The 19,007-nt window shown below is 38.9% G+C and overlaps 1 protein-coding gene and 1 non-coding gene across 4 annotated transcripts in view; one reads left to right on the top strand and one right to left on the bottom strand.

The window, feature by feature from the left end:
• Positions 1 to 19,007, top strand: part of ANO10 (anoctamin 10) — a 159,230-nt gene that overhangs the window by 88,042 nt on the left and 52,181 nt on the right. The gene's annotated exons all lie outside the window — the stretch shown is intronic.
• LOC112482062 lies at positions 17,031 to 17,149 on the bottom strand. The gene has a single exon (XR_003047184.1). It is a non-coding gene; the product is annotated as a 5S ribosomal RNA (ribosomal RNA).

Below are 19,007 nucleotides of genomic sequence, written 5' to 3'. Positions count from 1 at the left end.
GTTTTTTTTTTGTTGTTTTGTTTTGTTTTGTTTTTAACAATTTTAGGTTATCTCATTATTTTAATGTTTTATTAGTATTTCTTGCTTATACAACATTCCACAAAGTGATCTAACTCAAGATTTCTAGGGAAGATCGTGAAGTAAGGGGACAAACCATTTAAAATTACAAAGAAAAAGAAAATTAAAGGGAAAACTCTATCAGTACAGAAACAGGGAGCTGATAAGGACTGGTGCCTATTGTATGCTACCAGCTTTGATGAGTTTTCACCTGATATAACATGTGAAGGAAAGAAGGAGAGACCAACTTCAGAAAGTAACCAAGAACTAAGTCCTTCCTAAAAAAGTTGCTGCAATATCATGAGAATAAAATTTAACAAATTCTAGTAGATCTCTTCAAAACCTGTTAATTGGAGAAGCAAGAGAAGGCCTAGGAGAAGCAGGGGCCCTTTCCACCCCAGGATTCAATACCATTTGGAGACCGGGTACCAGGACATCGCCACAATAAACCAAAAGCTTGAGGACAACCATCAGGTCCACTAACAATTATTATAGACTTTTCTTTGTTTCCTTTTGGTTTTTAATTAGATGTGATTAAGTGCATAATGCTTGAAGGAAAAAAATAGATAAGCTAAAAGAAAAAATAATTAAATCTAATAACAGCAAAAACAAGTTAACATTACAAAATAACAATGAGTAAACATGATCTGAAGTAAATCAGGTAGAATAAATGTGAGATAATGGCCATGAACATTTTTGAAGAAAATAATGCAGCAGTAGGGGTTTGCACTATCATGTGTTAAAAGCTGCAGTCACTAAAAAAGTACGGTACTGGCACCAGAATAGATCAATGGAATGGAATTGAAAGTATAAGAACTGTCGAAAGTATACATATATATACTTTTACATATATATATATGTAAAATATATATATAATACACACACACACACACACACACAGTTGGTATAAGTTATGGAAGGTATTTCCTGTCAGAAAAAGATGAATTGATTATTGAATGGTGTTGGGACAACTAGCTAGCCGTTTAAGGGGAATATATAAAGTTAAATCCCCTCTTTAAATTATACACTGAATTTAAAGTCAGTAAAATTAAGGATGTAAATATAAAAATGAAAACTATAAACGTACTAGAAAGGGTTATAGGTGAATATTTAGCTGATCTTTGGATGGGCAGAAATTTGCTATAAGAATGATACCAAAAGAAGATATTTTACATAAGAGAAAAGACTCACAAGTTTTTCATACTAATATTGGATGTAAGGTTCAAGATTGAAAAGGAGCTGTGTGTCCAACATTAGATTATTGATTAAGTGTTGGCCTATCCTTATAGTAGTATACCTTGCCACTATAAAAACAAAACTGTATGTAAATCTTTATTATTAGAAAGATGGCCATGGTATGCTAAGTGAAAAACTTACAAATGTGTGTATTTGCACATACGCATTTCTATAGGAAAAAGCCTGGATGAATATAATCCAAATGTTAACAGTAGTAGTTTTCTCTGGCTATTAAGATTTGGATAAATTTTTTCTGTTTGTTTTTTTTTTTTAATAGTGATTATGTATTTAATCAAGTATAGTTAAAAACCAAAGGACAAAAAAATTTCTACAAAATAACATGATGATAAAATAGAGAAAACTGTGATTTCAGCTTCTGTCTTGACTAGAGTAGATAGATTTCCTAGAAGGACATTTGAGGTCATCTGTTTTATGGCATCAAAACAGCATTTCATTATGTGGCAACTTGAATCCGTCATGATCACAAATGCAATTTTTTTAAATGTAAAAACCAAATCATGCATTTCTTCTAAAATAACTCTAAAAGGTTGTGTTTTTAAGTGGTGATTTCTTTTATTATAGTTGGTATTTGATTTATATATACATTCATTCTTTTTAACCAGTCTTTGCTTTGTTTAGTTTCTCTGAATTAAGCAGCAAAGAGCTGTTTTAACATACAAATTTATTATGGAGAACCAAAGTTAGTGAATATGCCTCTAAATGAAAGCTTTGGTTTAGCCAATTTAAAATGTTTTTAAGTAAACATTGTAATCAAGGAGAGATTGTTTTAGCTCCTCCACAAAGAAGCTTCCAGCTGCCAATAAGAAAAACCTCATTTCTGGAGAAACGTCCCTCCTGATTTGCGTCCTCCAATAGTTTGTTGACTTGGAGAAACAAGATGCTGTTTTAGATAATCGAGTCTGATGGATTCCTCTGAGCCCATCAGCTTTCTCCTATGAGCCATTGTATTGACAACCTTCTAGTATGAAAAAGAAATTAGAAAATAGAGACTCAAATCTCCTGACAACCAGTGATCTGTTCTCCTTCCCTATAGTTTTGGTTTTTCCAAAATATCATGTACATGGAATCATGTAATATGTAGCCTTTTGAACCTGTTTTCTTTCACTTAGCGTAATGCGTTTGAGATTCATCCATGTTACTGCGTTTATTAATAGTTCCTTTATGTAACTGAGCGGTATACCATCATTTGTTAATGCATTCCGTAGAAGGGGGGCATTTTGTTTCCAGTCTTTATGATTTTGAATAGGCTGCTATAAACATTTACCCACAGGGTTTTGTGTGAATATAGGCTTTCTTTTTACTTGGGTAAATACCTAGGAGTGTTAAAGGAATATTAGACATTGTAAGAAACTGCCAGTTGTTTTCCAGAATGGCTGTAACATTTTATTTTGGCGTTCTCACCAGCAATGAGAGAGTCCCAGTTGCTCCACATCCTTGTCTGCACTTGGTATTGTCAGGTGTTTTTGTTTATTTTAGCCATTCGTAATGCCTACCTTTGAATTTCTCTAATAACTAATGATACTGAACATCTTTTCATGTATGTATTTGTGATCACTCATTTTCTTTGATGAAGTGACCATGACATTGGCTTTTGATGCACCTAGGTCAGTTTTCCTTTAGACTCTTCCACAGTGTACGTCTTTTGTTTCCTTATGGTGTGTTTTTTTTTTTTCCTTCCTTCCCTTTCTTTGTACCTTCCTTCTTTCCTTTTTTCTTTTTTTTTTAAACTGATTCTTCTATCTCTATATTATATTGGACGTGAGATCTAGAGGCTTGGTTAGATTCAGTTTCAGCAATTTTGTCAAGAACATTTTATGAGTGATGTATATATGAGGGATTTTAAAAACCAAATTGGAGCAGATTCAAAGCCATAGCTTGATGAGGCCAGTCACTGCACTTCAGAAGCTCCCCCAAGGGTGAGAACAGCTGGAATGATGTCGCTGACTATGCGAGAGGGATGAGTGGGATCAAACACAAGTGGACAGGTTGGACCTCAGTACAGAGGGAAAAGTGGAAGACATGGGTCAGGGCAGGTAGTGAGTATAAGTCATGATGGGAGCTCACAGCTGTTCTCACCTGAAAGCCTCTCTTCTCTCCGTGAAACAGCAAGTAAGGTCAGTGCTGAAAGCGAGGAAGTAGAGGTGTTGGATGTTTGCAGAGAGGAGAAAGTGTGAAATCAAGTAGAAGAGTGGGAGATTGAATGGACGAGGGGAAAGTAGCGAGTGCTAGGCTCTAAGAGTCCTCTCGAAGGCATGAGTTTAAAGTGGGGTCAGTCAAGGTTATGTGTTTTTCTCTCACCATCGTGGTGGGTGTATTGTTAATAGAGCAATTTTAGTTAATCCTGGGTCTCCATTTTGGGGGATATTTTCAGAATGTGAGAGTACCCGTGGGAGTATATCATATACAGAAATGCCATCAGTGAAACTGGTTACACTGTAGAATTTTAACACCTCTGATGTACACCTGGAAGCCTTGAACACCCATCCTCTGCAGGGGAGGGATGCAGTGAAGTTTCAGATCATGAGTAGAAAATCTAGACTTAACGAAGGAATAGTCTGTTTCCTAAGTATAGAATTTTGAAATTTTAAAACTTTGTACACCCAAAATATGAGACATTTTATGTTAAGTAATGAAAAAAATGTGTTTTGTTTATACTAGATTTCTTAATGTTTCTTTTTTAATTGGATGCATTTTTACTGTTAAAGCTGGGATTGGATGTTTGTTGTTACTTTAAATAGGTTTCCAACTAGGGGAAAGTGTTTTCTGAATATTTTCTGGGCCATCACAGCAGTGTTATGTAAGAGAGGAAATCATTTTGCATCTTTCTAAAAATACTTCACTGGGAAAATATTTTGCAGTCAGAATATGTCTGTTTAAAGATGTAATATTAAAAACTCCACAATCTTGATTTACAATGTAACTTTTCTAATTAATAGACTTATTTTTAGATCAGTATTAGTTTTATAGAAAAATTATATAGGAAGTTCAGAGTTACCGTGTACCTCCAATTCCTTAGTTTCCCCTATTATTAACATCTTTCGTTAGTATGGTGCATTCCTTACTGTTGATGAACCAATATTGATCCATTATTGTTAACTAAGGTCCACAGTTTACATTAAGGTTCACTCCGTGTTATACCTTCTATGGGTTTTGACAAATGCATAATGCTGTGTAACCACCATTATGGTATTACATGAAATAATTTTACTGTCCTGAAAAATCTCCTGTGCTTCACCCATTCATTCCGCCCTTGTTCTCACCCCTCACCCCCAAGCCCCTGGCCACCACCGAACTTTTTACTCTCTTTACTGTTTTGCCTTTTTCAGAATGTCATATAGTTGGAATCATACAACATGTAGCCTTTTCACATTAGCTGCTTTCACTTAGTTATATGCATTTAAGATTTCATTATGTCTTTTCATGACTTATTTCCTCTCATCACTGAATTATATTCCATTATATAGTTGTACCATGGTTTGTTTATTCAGTCGTCTGCTAAAGGATATCTTGGTTGCTTCCAATATAGGGCAATTATGAATAAAGCTACTGTAAAATACAATTTAATTGTTAAAACACAATTGCAATTGTTGATACTTAATTCGATGGGCCTACATTCGATAGGCCTTACATTGACTGATTACCCACAGTGGTTCCAAGAATGTTTGCAGGTGGCAGTGGCCATCACAAAAGCAGACAGTCAAGCTGCTTGCCTCATGGAGCTTGCAGTCTATCTAGGGAAGAGCTAAAAACTATGTAAAAATTGTATCTAAGAATGTAAATATATAAACAGACCTATGTGGACCCCTGTGAGAACTTTTAAGTACTTCAGTCATTAGAAGATTAAACACTGGACACAGAAGCATGTTTAAGGAATAACCAGAGACCCAGAGCAATGGGCTTCCTTAGGAGGAGTCCTCGAGGAGAAGCCTTTGACTTGACAGCTGCTCTGTGACCATCACGTACTTCTTATTTATAGAAGTTTCGTTTCTAAAGATAAAAGTTATGGTTCTTGGCACTTCTAGGAGCTTTCAGAGTTTTCACTTCTAACAGTACAGGTAGTGAAACAATGCCATTAACAGGACCTGTAATATTATAACAGAGCAGTGAAAGATCCCTTTCTGGTCATATGCTGTCAAGTCCCATTGATTCATGAGTCAGTAGGAGATGAAATCAATATAAACCTGAAAGAACTGTCAGGAGTAAGTCATGAAACGAAGCTGTTGGATATGGAATTGGAACCCCACCTGGAGGTTTAGGGAAGAGTTTTTGATGTCACCACCACCCTCTGCCTGCCGAGATTGCTCAGCTTGAAGCCTGAATGCATTCATTGCAACAGTTGGCACATAAGTGCTCTTTGAGCTCTGTGCAGTGATTTGATTTATAGTCAAAGTTCGTATGAGGGCTGGAAACCCCGTAGGGTCGTGCCGAGCCACTTGCAGGCGTGCCAGGTGCTCCGTGGCCGTTCGTTCACTGGAGCAGCCTGTGACACCTCCTGTGTGTCTGTCACTCCGCTTACTTCTGCACAGGAGCTTTCCTTTCCTCCAGGGTATTTCCTGTTACAGAAAAAGTTTTGCATTAGAGATGGCTCCGACCATCCTTTCAGCATTTCTCGAGGGCCTGCGTGCCCAACTGTGCTGCACACCAGGGATACTGCGGTGTCTGAAACCACTGTGGAAATTACGAAACTGACTCGAAGAATAGACCAGTGTGTCACGTCCTTTGGAATTACCTGCTCATCTAGCGTAGCGCCCGCAGCTATTTTTCAAACAGTGACATTATATAACACATATGAAAAAGCACTGCTAAAAATTATAAGACAGCATGGCCAAAGCAGGGAAGTAATTAATTTTTGCTATGAAATAAAAACAGCTTGTGGATTGAAAGGATTTATAATTAAAGCCTAAAATATGACCCAGAACACTTGCATTACACTTCCTCAGGCAACTCAAAAGAGTGTCGATGCTCAGTGCTGAGAAGTCTGTCACTGCGTTGAAAGCAAAATAAAGTGTCAGAAGGCAAAATAGTGTCAGTGTTTTCTTGTGTAGTTTTATAACTATACATTGCTGGAAAGCTCTAAATTTCTCTAGATCTTGCATTAATTTTCTTTACAGTTTGATTTGTGGATATCTCAATCTGACACAAATATTACTATTGCAGATAAAATCAGAAGAGTTTAGGATTCACTGCATCCTTCTGTTATGCAATATCTTTTAATCAAAATTTAGGTATAATTTGTATATGATAAAATGCATTCATTTTAAATATTCGATTTGGTGGGTCTTGACAATTGTATATACCCATGTAACTACCACTACAAAAAGATTTAGTATATTTCCATCACTCCAAAAAATTTTCTTCTTTCCTTCTGCAATTAGTCCCTTCCACTCTCCATCAAAAACTATCCTTGAAATACTTTCTATCATTATAGATTATACTCGTCTGTTCTAGGAGTTCATATAAATGGAGTGACACAGTAAGCACTCTGTCTGGCTTTTTTTTTCAACAACGCTTTTGCGATTCATCCATGTCATTGTGTTTTTCTAATATTGCCAAGTAGATTCCATTGCTTGAATTATACCACAGTTTCTTACCTATTCACCTGCTGACGGACACTTTGGTCATTTCCATATTTGTACTATTATGAATGAAGCTGCAATGAACATTCTTGTACACACTTTTACATGTACATATGTCTTCATTTCTTTTGGGTAAATACCTCAGAGTGAAATTGCTGAGTCTTATGGCTAAGTGTATGTTTAACTGCAGAAGAAATTGTCAAACTTTTCCAAAGTGGTTTTAACATTTTATACTTCCACCAGCAATGGTTGGAAATTCCAGTTACTGCAAATCTGTGCCAATATTTACTATTGTCAGGTTTTTTTGTACTTTTTCTTTGTTTTCACCATTCTAGTAAGGTGTGTAGTGATATTTCCTTGTGCTTTTGATTTTCATTTCCATGGCAACCAATTAAGCATCTTTTCATGTGTTTATTAGCATTTTATATATATTCTTTTGTGAGCATGCTATTCAATTATTGTGCCCATATTTTATTCCATTGTCTTGTCATTATTGAGTTGTAAGCGTTCTTTATGTATTCTGTGCACAGGGCTATTGTCACATACATGTGTTGCAGATATTTTCTCCCAGTCAGTGACTTGCTTTTTTATTTACTTAATGCTGTTTTTATAAGAAGTTTTTAATTTTTGGTTAAGTACAATTTCTCATTTTTGTGTGTGACTAGTGCTCTTTTGTTTTTAATCTAAAAAATCTTTAATTACCCTCTAAGTCCTGAAGATTTTCTCCTGTGTTTTCTTCCATGACTTTTATGATTTTATGTTTAGATCTATGATCCACTTCAAGTTAAGTTTTGTGTATTTGGGGTTATTAATATTATTTATTCCTTGTGTATGATATGAAATAGAGCTTGAGGTACGTTTTTTTCCCATATGGATATCCAGTTGTTACTCTGTCGAAGAAACCCTTTTCCACCTGCTGATTACTATGACATCGTCTAAATTTAATTAACCATATATATAAACATGATTACTGTGGTTTTAAGTCTTCATATCAGATACTGTTAGTGCCCAATTTTGTTTTTCTTTTTCAAAATTGTTTTACTATTTTAGGTTCTCTACATTTCCATATAGATTTTAGAATTGAGCTGTTGATTTCTTTAAAAAAGGCTTTTTTGGGGGATTGCATTGATTCAGTAAATCGATTTGGAGATGATAGACATTTTAATAATATTGAGTCTTATAATTCATGAACATTGTATATCCATTAATTTTTTACAGCAATAGCTTATAGATTTGGTTAAATTTGGTTAAATTCATCCATAAATGTTTTGTTTCTAGACTCTATTATAAATTGTATCAATTTTTATGTCCATCATGTTTCCTGCAACTTTGCTAAATTTGCTTATTATATGTGATAGTAGTTTTGTTTTTTTTTAAAAGGGTTCCTTAGGATTTACTGTGTATATAACCATGTCATCTGCAAATGAAAACAAACTTTCTTTCTTTACAATCTGTAGGCCTTTTATTTACTTTGCTTGCCTGATTGCACTGGCTAGAACCAGTAGAAAGCTGAAGAAAAGTAGTAAAAGTTGACATCCTTGCTTTGTTTCTAATTTTAAGGAAAAACAAACTGTCACCATTTAGATGTTAGCTGTATTTTTTTTTTTCTAGATGGCCTTTTTAGGGTTGAGGAAATTTTTCTCTATTTCTGTGTTACTGTGAGTTTTTGTTATGTATGAGTATTGAATTTTGTTAACTATTTTCTACTTATGAGAGGTCATTTTCCTCCTTTATCCTTTTATTGTGTTGAATTACATTAACTTTCCGATGTAAAACCAGCCTTGCATTACTGAACTTGGTCATATTTTATTATAGATTGCTAGGTTCGATTTCCTAATATTTTGCTAAGAATTTTTATATCTATGCTAATGAGAATTATTGATCTGTAATTTTCTTTTCTTGCAATATCTTTGTCAGGTTTTGTATCAGAGTAATACTGTCTTTTTAAGTTTCCTTCTTTTTTCTGAGGTTGTGTAGGACTATTTGGGGTTATTAGTATTATTTATTCCTTAAATGTTTGATATAATTTCCCAGTAAGATCATCTGGGCCTGAGAAGTCATTAAATTATGAACTCAATATCTTTAATAAATACAGGGAACTATTCAGATTTTCTATTTTTTCTTGTGTCAGTTTTGGTAATTTGGTTCTTTGAAGCAATTTGTCTATTTTATCTAAGTAACAAATTTATTGGCACGAAGTTCATATTACTTTCTCATTAGTGTTTTAATTTTCGTAGTCTTTAGTGATATCTTCTTTCTCATTTCTGATATTGGTGGTTTGTATCTTTTTAGATTCTCATTCGGTTTCCTTCCAGAAAACCAACTTTTGGTTTCATTGATTTTCTCTATCGTTTGTTTTCTGTCTTACCGATTTCTACATTAAAAAATACTTTCTTTATTCTGCTTAATTGGATTTAGTTTGTTCTTTTCCTACCCACTCTTAATTCTGTTTTATGAATGATGTCTTAGACTAGCTTCTCCAGCTCTTCTTTTGAGGTTTTCATTTTGGCGACCATTGATCATTTTCAAGAACTCTTTCTGGTTTTTTAATCGTTCCTTTTTCATGAGTGTCTGTTCTTGCTATGTGAATGCAAGATGTTCTTCGTTCCCTGAGGCTAGCATTTCTTTTTAATCTTCTCTTCTGTTCCCAAAATTATCTGTTTCCTCTGGGGTCTGTTTTCTCCTTTTGCACTCTGGGGTATGTGTGCAGAGCTGTGTGTCATTTTCTCTTTTTTAATGAAGACTTTTCTCAAGTGTCTCTTAATTCTTTGCTATCTGTTCATATTTGAGATTTAGCCAGTAATATGGCTGGCTCAGGGCATCGTGATGCAAGTGAGGTTTTCCAGGAGGCAGAGGCTTTATGATGGATGAGTGGTGGTGGGTCAGGATATACTGCTCACCCCACAAAATGGACGTTGTTGCTGAGATCCCATATTCCCCTCTCCCCCCAAGAAAGTTCACTTAATTTTTTTAGAAAAGACCTCTTTTGTGTGCGCGTGTGCGGCACATGTATTTATGGCACGCGCGTGTGGGCATCTGAGGGTCACCTGAGCCTCTGCACAGAGGGCTGAGCCCCCATGTCACTGTTCCCACCATCAGGAGGACAATGTTCAGGTCAGGAGCCTTTGCCAGGAACTGGCCTGCTTCTTCCATAGCCGAAGCTACCTCCATGCGGGCTTTAGCCTGCAGTTTCATCATCCTATGATCTTTCATCGGCTTTTGGATTTCCAGAAATTGGTGGGAATTTCCCACGTGCTCATGGTCTCCTTCCCATTTCCTCATTATTATGAAATTTTGCCTTCTATATTTCCTTGCCATTTTTTTGATGGTCTCTCCAAATGGACATGAGAGATAAATGGGAATCTTCAGGCTCTCATCTTAAACCAGTGTGTGTTGTTCATTTTTAAACTGCTTTACAAGGAGGTCTAGAATGTGCCTGATGCAAAATCCCGGGCTGCCACTTACTGGCCATGTGACCCTGGACAGGTTGTTTAACCTCTCCGTGCCTAGGTTTTTAAATAAAGACAATAGGAGTACCTACTTCATTATATTGTTATCAGGACTAAATGAATTACTATATATAACGCCCTTAGAATAACTTATAGCATAATTAAGCCGTATATATATTGTGGACTAGTTCCTTGTGCACACACCCACTGGTTGGTTTCGAGTTCTCTGTGTGTGTGTGTGTGTGTTTCTGTGTGTGTGCGTTACAATAGTGCTGTGATAGGTGTGGTGTCCCAGCTTAGTGCTCATGCTCTGGGCATGTGAGAGTCTCTCCACACGAGATGGCCTTTGCTGGGAGGGTGGGGAGCACACACGTTCTAGGTTTTCGTAGAGATACCAGATAACGTCCTTGCTGTCATACCCTCCCACCAACTACGGATGTGAGAATCCTCAGTGGTTTTCATCTTTTTTCTAAGCTGAGAGACAATAGGAATGGATAATGCTCTTTCATTCCTCAGTTACAGAAGTTTATATTTAGAATTCCTAATAATCTCGAGGTGCGGAAGGAGGGCTGCCCCCACTCCCAGGGAGTGTGGTCATGGAGCGAGGCAGGCGGAGGCTGGGGTGGCCTGGCCATGGTGGTGTAAGTCAGAACTCATCCACCTTCTGGTGTTGGCTGAGCCCTAACCAGCTCCCACCAGCCAGGGCTGGGCTTCTCCAGGAACAAAAAATAACTTTTTACGTATGATGGTTGGAAGCCTGAGCAGAAGCTTCCGACGGGCACTCACAGGAGGCGCGCTCCATCCTACCGTGCTAGTTCAGAAGCGCCTTCATCACGAGGGTCCCACTCAGGACCTGGCAGTTCCCCCACACCTCTCAGCGATGTCACCTCCTTGCCGTACTCACCCGCTCCCTGCTCTGAGCTTGTTTCCCATGAGTCATTCTTCCCCGGTAGCCCACAAGTGGACCTTCCAGACCCGTGTTTCATCACCAACAAGCCTTCCCTCACCCTCAGCCTCTTCATGGAAGACTCTGCCTGTGGACACCTTGCTCCGTCCTGATAGTACCACCTGGTCTGTCACCTACTGAGCTGGGCGATGCTCAGGTTTGTTACGCTTCCTTTACTAGGGAGGTGCAAAGGGTAGAGCTGGATCTAAGCTCTGGCCCAGTCCTTGTCGCTCCACGGCACTGACTCCTGAAGAAGAATCCTCACATCCAGAATTCTCCCATTCTCACTACCAACGGAATAGGACAAAAGGTGAAAATGGCTTGGTAGCAGGAGATGGGGTGATGGTTGGACAGAAGGGGGTCCAAGAAAGAAGAAGAGAAGTGCCACTCTCGATCGAGTGCAACATGGTCCACCAGCCCTATCTCTCTGGGAGCCACTTAATGGCCTTTGGGCTAGAGTTCACCCACCTTGCAGTAAATGATGCTGCCGCCCCACTAATATGTTCTTCATAATTCTCTGCAACTCAAGGGGCTCTGAGGCTCTGTCTTACCCTTGTGGAAACTTGGGTTCAGAAGCTCTTGGCATACAAGGCATTGGTTTAAGTTTAGTGGGAGATTTAATACTCCTCATTTCCTGTTTACCGCTTCTTCACTTGGTGTTAATGGGAATTTTAATTCATAAAAGATTTCATGTAGAAATATTTTCTGTGTAAAAATAGTTTCAGAAAATTTTATTGTTACAGTAAGTAAAAGAGGAATTTTGTGGAGGAAGTCAAATTATTTCAGCTTAAATTCGAAAACTTTTCAGGGCTGCATCGTCTTGTGCTAAGGACATCCTTCTGAGAAGGGGAAAATAGAGTATCATGGAATCTTTGTTAAACTTCTTCTTAGAACAGGTTTTTCTAAAGTATGTCTGTCTTAGACTTTTGAGGAGATTCGCCTGCCAGGTGCTGTATGGCTCTTGCTGAATAACAGTCTCCATTGTAAGGGTCTCTTGATAAGGACAGCATCCATAACAGGTCTTCGGGGTTTTAATATTTTTACTTTGTAAGTAACAGGTCATACACAGCACTGTGGGGACATGTTGTTATCGCTCCACTAATGGATAATAAGCTGGGAACCAGATGAAGGTTCCTGACCCCCCTTCCAGCATTCATTCATCTGCCGCCTTGGTTGCCAGGAACTCAGTGTCACTTAATGAAAGGGAGGCAAAGAAACTTGAGTGATTATTTCAAGATCACAGAAAGAACTCCCATAGGAGTAGGAATGGAGGCCTCGAGTCTCGGTCAGATCACAAACCCTCAGGCCCCAGATGCAAGTGCACAGCTGTCTCTGTAGCGCTGGACAGTGCAAGTGGCGGCTTCTCAGAACACATTCGTTGACTTCCACTGGTGCTGATCACCTCCTTGCAGTTGATTTCTTTTAGAGATGGAAAACAAAAAGCATGTTATGAACGAGGAGCCTATAGAAAACATACATTTATTCTAAAATGAAACGAGCACATTTTTGCAGTAAGCTCTACTTTTCAGGATGAGTAAGCTCTGATATGTGTGGTTAGCTGTCTGCTAAGAGATATCTTGTGTGCTTTTTAAGCACAGTGTCAAGTTCAATTGTGCAGTTTTGTTTGTTCGTTTGTTTATACTTGTTTTTCTCTCTGAATTTATTTAAAAACATGATCAAATCTTTATTCTTCGCCAGATACAGCATTAGCTAATTTAGCTTTTAGTAACTGTTACCTTAGTTCCTATTAAATACCATCCACAAACTGAGATAATGATCGTACCAAAACATGTCAGGTTTATAGAATGGTGATATACAATTGGGTTTATAGTCATGTTGCCTCATAGATGTCTCTGGAGCAAGAAGGTTTATAGAATGGTGATATACAATTGGGTTTATAAATGTCTCTGGAGCAAGATTTTGTAAGTAACAAATACTGGAAATCTTCAAGTATGAAAAATACATACCTACTCATTGTGTTTTATTCATCAGAACGCTGCTGTTCCTCCCTCATGACCACCACCAACCCAGGTACACAAAATCAAGTTGATCCTCCTCCTCGATTCATGGCAAAGGCTTCTTTGCTCGTATTGGATTGGATTGGATTGGAATTAGTCCCACTTATGTAGCCCTCCTCCTGCTAAGGCACCCATGCTGGAATATTTAGTGTTATGTCCTTCTCTTTCACTCATTTATTTAAACTGTGTTGCTTTGTGTGTGTGTTTAAATTTATGCGCACGAATCTCTAATTATTTTCCACTTGATATTATGTATATGATATCTATGTTGCTATATATAAATCCGTTTTATTGCTTCATACTGATGCATAAATTACCATCTTCTAAATGTACCAAACTTTTCTTATCTGTTAATTCTAATGATGGACACCTATTCTGCCTCCAACTCTTTGCTTCTAAAGCCATTGCTACCTGAGCCTGCACAGCCTAATATCTGCTCCCCTGTGGACGTGCACAGAAGCTTACATTGAAGCACAAGTAGAGAAAATGCCCAGGGTCAGCAGATGTTTAGCGGCTAGAAGGTAAAGTTAGTGCCACCAGTGTAATATAAAACTTTGGGGGCTTTAAAATATACACATTTTGTGTAAAAGACGACATTCAAAAGTGCAGTTGAGATCACTGTTAATTTTAGGCCATTGTCTGAGGATTCTGTTTTTGTAGTATCCTTACCCTTTATCCCAGTGACTCTGCAGGTGTTGGGGACTGTCGCTCCTTGCTGAGCGCCGGGATCCCAGGCAGGGAGCCAGCCAGAGCTATCTGAGATGTGGGCAAAAGTAGCACCTTAATTTCTATTTAAAGAAATTATTTTATCATGTAGCAGGTACTTAGTATTCCTTTAAAATGTCATTTTCTTTGCTCTTCTTCATTTTCATGTGCCAGGAATTAGAGTTAACTCTTTGTTCCTGTTGCAATTTGACCTTGCTCTAAAATTGCCTGCCTGGAACATAATAGTCTATGGAGTAAATACTGCCTCATGTCCCATAGGATACTATAATTTGTTTTTTTAATGTGTCTTTTTCATCTTTGTGCCCTAAGGCCTAGAGCCAGAATCTGGTGCCAAAAAAAGAGAAACAGATTTGGAACCAATGTTTGATTGATTATATTACTATTATGTTTGGAAATTTTGCAAGCACCACTTACTCACAGACCCTGGGCGAAGGATCAAACACGCAGCAGCCGTGCAGCTTGGGGAGGGGCCCTCGGATGATGAAAAAGAAGTATAAGCAGCCAGTCAGATCAGTTAAATTCAGCTGGTCCTGAGGGATCAGTGGGACGAAAGATGCCCAGGGAAGTGGCTCTCTGTCCTGCTGACCAGTTTCCATCATGCAGTGTTCCACTCGCCCTTTTAAAAAATTGTTCATGTTCACAGTCTCCAGTTACTCTTCTGTTTTCTCTGGACCTGTCACTCCTCCAGAACAGCGCTTCTCAAGATCACTAGACCAGTGTGTTGCCAGTGCACCATGGTCATTTCTCAGCAGCCTCTTACTTGACGCCCGTCTCCTGGAAACACCACATCAGCTGCTTCTCCTCCTGCCTTTCTGCCCACTCTTCCTTACTGTTCGTCTCTCACCCTCTTCCCCTCTCTCCTCCCTGACTTGTCTCTCATCTTCTTTCCCTTTTGGGCACGGCTGTGTGTACGTGTGCGGTGGTGTGTCGTGTTTCTGACCCATTGCCCCTCTGACGGTCAGACTGTCTCAGGCTTCACATTGGATTCTCCTTTTGATTCTCATTCATCCCTCAGGTGATCTCATCTCAATTATAAGTACCATTTGGATGCTTTTGAATCTCAAATGTTTTTTCATAGATCTATAACTACAACTTCCTGTTTGACTTCTCCATTGAGGTTACATGTCTCAAAATTTTGAAACATGTAATATTCAAATTTTCAAAGCTAGGTTTTTCTAATTAAGGTATAATTCACATACAACATTATATTAGTTTGGGGTGTACAACATAATGAGTCACTACTTGTGTATATGGCAAAACGATCACCACAATTAGTAGTTAATCTCTATCACCATAGTTACAGAATTTTTTTGTGTGTATGATGAGAACTTTTAAGATCTGTTCTCTTAGCAACTTTCAAATATGCTACATAGTGTTATTAACTATAGTTGCTGTGCTGTACCTTACATCCCCGTGACTTATTGATCTCATAACTGGAAGCTGGTACCTTCTGACTCCCTTCACCCCCTCCCCACTCCCAAATAGAAGCTCTCAATATCCCAGAGCTGCTCTTTCTGCAGACTTTCCATCTTAGTGGCAACTTCTTTCTTCCCGCTCTTAGGCGTAAGCCCCCACCATCTCCTGTCTCAGCCATTGCATAATCTTGTCTCTCCTGCTTCTGCCACCCACCTCTTTCGTCTAGTCTCAGCACAGTGCCACAGTGATTCTGTTAACAGCCTTATCCAGATCATGTTACTCCTCCACCCAGAAACCTCTAACTGGTTTCCATCTCATTCATGGTAAAGCCAGTGTCCTCACAGTGACTTTTGAGACCCTACAGGGTCTGGCCCCATGTTTACCTCTCTGCCTTTACTCCCGGTCGTGCCTTCCGCCCCAGATGTACTGGCCTTGCACCGTGTTCCATGGCAGCCATTCAGGCTGCTGCCTCTGGGCTTTCATAAGCTTTTCCCTCGACCTGAATGCTTCCCCTGGATAGCAGCGTGCCCGGCTCTTTACTTCCCTCTTGTCTCTAGAAACTCTCCTTAGCGAGGCCTCTCCTGGCTACTCTGTCTAAATTTTAGCCCTTCCCCAGCACTTCATACCCCATTCCTTACTTCCTAGGTGATGCTTGTCATTCTCTGGCATACTGCGTATGTCACTTATGTACAGTTTAGTCACCTGTCTCCCCTGTGAAGGCACACTCCAACTGCGCTTCAGTTCAGTTTCGATTCTGCAATAGATGGAGCAATAGATGAAGGCAATTCCTAATCAATACATTGATACTGTCATTGCTTTAAATTAGGTTATCTTTTAGATTAATTAAGAATGAGAAAAATAAGATGTTTTATTTTACCTTCATTTATTGCTCCTCTGACCTTTTATTTCTTTCTGTAGACCCAAGTTTCTGACCTACATAATTTCCCTCCTTTCTGAAGAACTTCTTTTAACATTTCCTGCAGGGCAGTTCTGGTGGCAGTGTAGAGACTCACATAGAGCCTTCTAGAATAATAACTTATAGAAAGTATTTCTTCCTCACTTTTAAAGGATAATTTTGCTGGATATACATGCTAGTTTCTTTCTTTCCACACATCAGATATTTTAGCTCATTCTCTTCTTGTTTGCATGGTTTCTGGTGAGAGTCTACTCAATTTTTACCCTGGTTCCTCTCTAGACAAGGCATTCTTCTCCCCTCTGCCTTCTCTCAAGATTTTCTCTGTTTGTTTTGGGGTTTTTTTTTGCAGTTTGGATGTGATATGCCTAGTTGTAGATGTTTTGGTATTTATCCAGCTGTTGTTTTATGAGCTTCCTGGATGTTTGGTTTGTTGTTCGTCATTTTGGAAAGTTCTCATACATTATTTTTTCAGATATCGTTTCTGCTCCATTCTCCCGTTATTCTCCTTCAGGTATTACCATTGTGCACTTGTTATACCTTTTGATATTGTCTCACGGTTGTTGGATATTTTCTTCTGGGTACTTATTTTTTTCATTCTTTTCTCTTTGCATATCAGTTTAGGAAGTTTATTTTATTTATTTATTTCTTATTTATTTATTTTTATTTTTACGCCTACAGCACCTGGTCTTCCTAGGTGGTCTCCCATCCAAGTACTAACCAGGCCCAACTCTGCTTAGCTTCCGAGATCAGATGGGATCGGATGTATTCAGGGTGGCATGGCCGTAGACTTGGGAAGTTTATTTTGACCTGTCTTTAAGATTGCTGATTTTTCCTCATTTGTATCCAGTCTGCTGATGAGTCTATCAGGCCATTCTTTGTTTCTGTTACAATTTTTTGATTTCTCACATTTCATTTTAATTATTTCTTAAATTTTCCATCTTCGTTTACATTATCTATCTGTTCTTGCATTTTTGTATACTTCTACCTTTAGAATCCTTAACATATTAATCATAGTTATTTTAAATTCCCTGTCTGATAATTCCAAAATCTGTTCTGTCCCGGTTGGTTCTGATGGTTTCTTCATCTCTTCAGAGTGTTTTCCTTGCATTTTGGCACGGCTGGTAGTTTGTTGCTGAAAGCCCAGTGTGCTGTATGAGGCAATACTTGCTGAGGTAAATAGGCCTTTAGTCTGAGGACTTACGTTAACCTGGCTAGCTAGCATTTGGGCTATATTGAATGTTTCTTTTGGCTGTAAATACCGGAAGTTTTAAGCTCCTCTATGTCCTTGTTTTTGTCTCCCTTGTCTGTGTCGGGCTACCCTGTGTGCTCTCCTCAGAGAGAGTCTGTGTCTTGCGCTCTTGTTAACTGTCATCCACTGCCGTTATACCGGAACCCGCTGCTCTGTGACAAGGTGTTGGGAGGGGGCGCATTCTATAATCTTCAGATTAAATCTCAGTCATTTAGTGGGGCTATGTTTTAGGACAGTGACCTCTACAAGTGCTCCTCCGGTGACATGGCTTTCCCCACCCTGTTCCCCTTCCCTGGCTGCAGTGTTCCTCGTCTCTTTCCTTGAAGCCCGACTCCATTGACTTATGTTTTTGTTTTGTTTCCAAGAGACAGGAAGGCTGGAGGGGGCTGGAGCAGAGAGGAGTTTTCTTACTCCAGCTAGAATCAGGAATTTGCCCTGGCACAATCCTTTTCCCTGGAGAGTAAGCCTTAGCTGCGGAGAAGGCTATGGAAAGCATTTCATAATGCCTACTGTCCTCCGCCCGCAGAACCCACAGGAGGTCCTTCTTGTATCCCCACCAGGAGAGCCTGGTAGGGTTCCTGACGGGGAAAGCCTGTGAGAGTGGGGGGCCCACTAAGACTGCAGCCTTTGGTGGTTTCTCACACATGTTAGTCGTACTCAGCCAACAGCAATTCATCAAAATTACCATATAAGCGTTCCTCCCGGTTTATAGCTTCCAGCAGCTTCTGTTCCAGCTAAGTGGATCTTGGTTACTATATACCTTTAGATGTACCTGTCTCTCCAGATTTTTCGGGTGGTGATTTTTCCTTCAGTTCTCAGATCCAAAAAAAGTAGTTTGTTTTCCGCTTTCCAGCTTTTTCTTGTTGCATTGACAGGAGTGACAACTTCCAAGCTTTGTACAGTACGTTGGAACTGAAACCAGACGTGCTCATAAGTCTTTCTTGAGGAGATTTTATTTGGTTCTTTAGAAATTTGTCAGTTACAGAAATAGTAAATTGAAACATATGTTCAGTATTAAAAATGCTAAATCTTGCTCCAGGGAAACACACGAAGCAGAATGTTTCAATAAGCAAACTAATTATTTGCTCAATAATTAGCAACAGCAGCAGTGAAAGGTCCACAGTGGAGTAGGCAGAAATCTAGAACCTTCCACCACCCTCCCAGTCTTTCAGGCTTTTCTTCTCTGCACGTTAGATTTTCTCACGATAATAAATCCGAGGTTCAGTCGAGGACCTTCCTGTCATCCATCACTCAGTTAATCAGCTGACACCACTGCTGTGGTTTGGTGCCTGAGATGTAAAGCCTGTTATTTCCTGGCATAAGATCTTGCTTTGGAGCATATTTTGGTTAGAGACATGTGTTCAGAAGCCCTTCTCCTGAGCAGCCATGACATTGTG

This window comes from Pteropus alecto, unplaced genomic scaffold (genome assembly GCF_000325575.1).
Source record: "Pteropus alecto unplaced genomic scaffold, ASM32557v1 scaffold156, whole genome shotgun sequence".
Lineage (NCBI taxonomy): Eukaryota > Metazoa > Chordata > Mammalia > Chiroptera > Pteropodidae > Pteropus > Pteropus alecto.
Note: the sequence above shows the minus strand (reverse complement) of the source record. Positions and strands in the feature narration are given on the sequence as shown.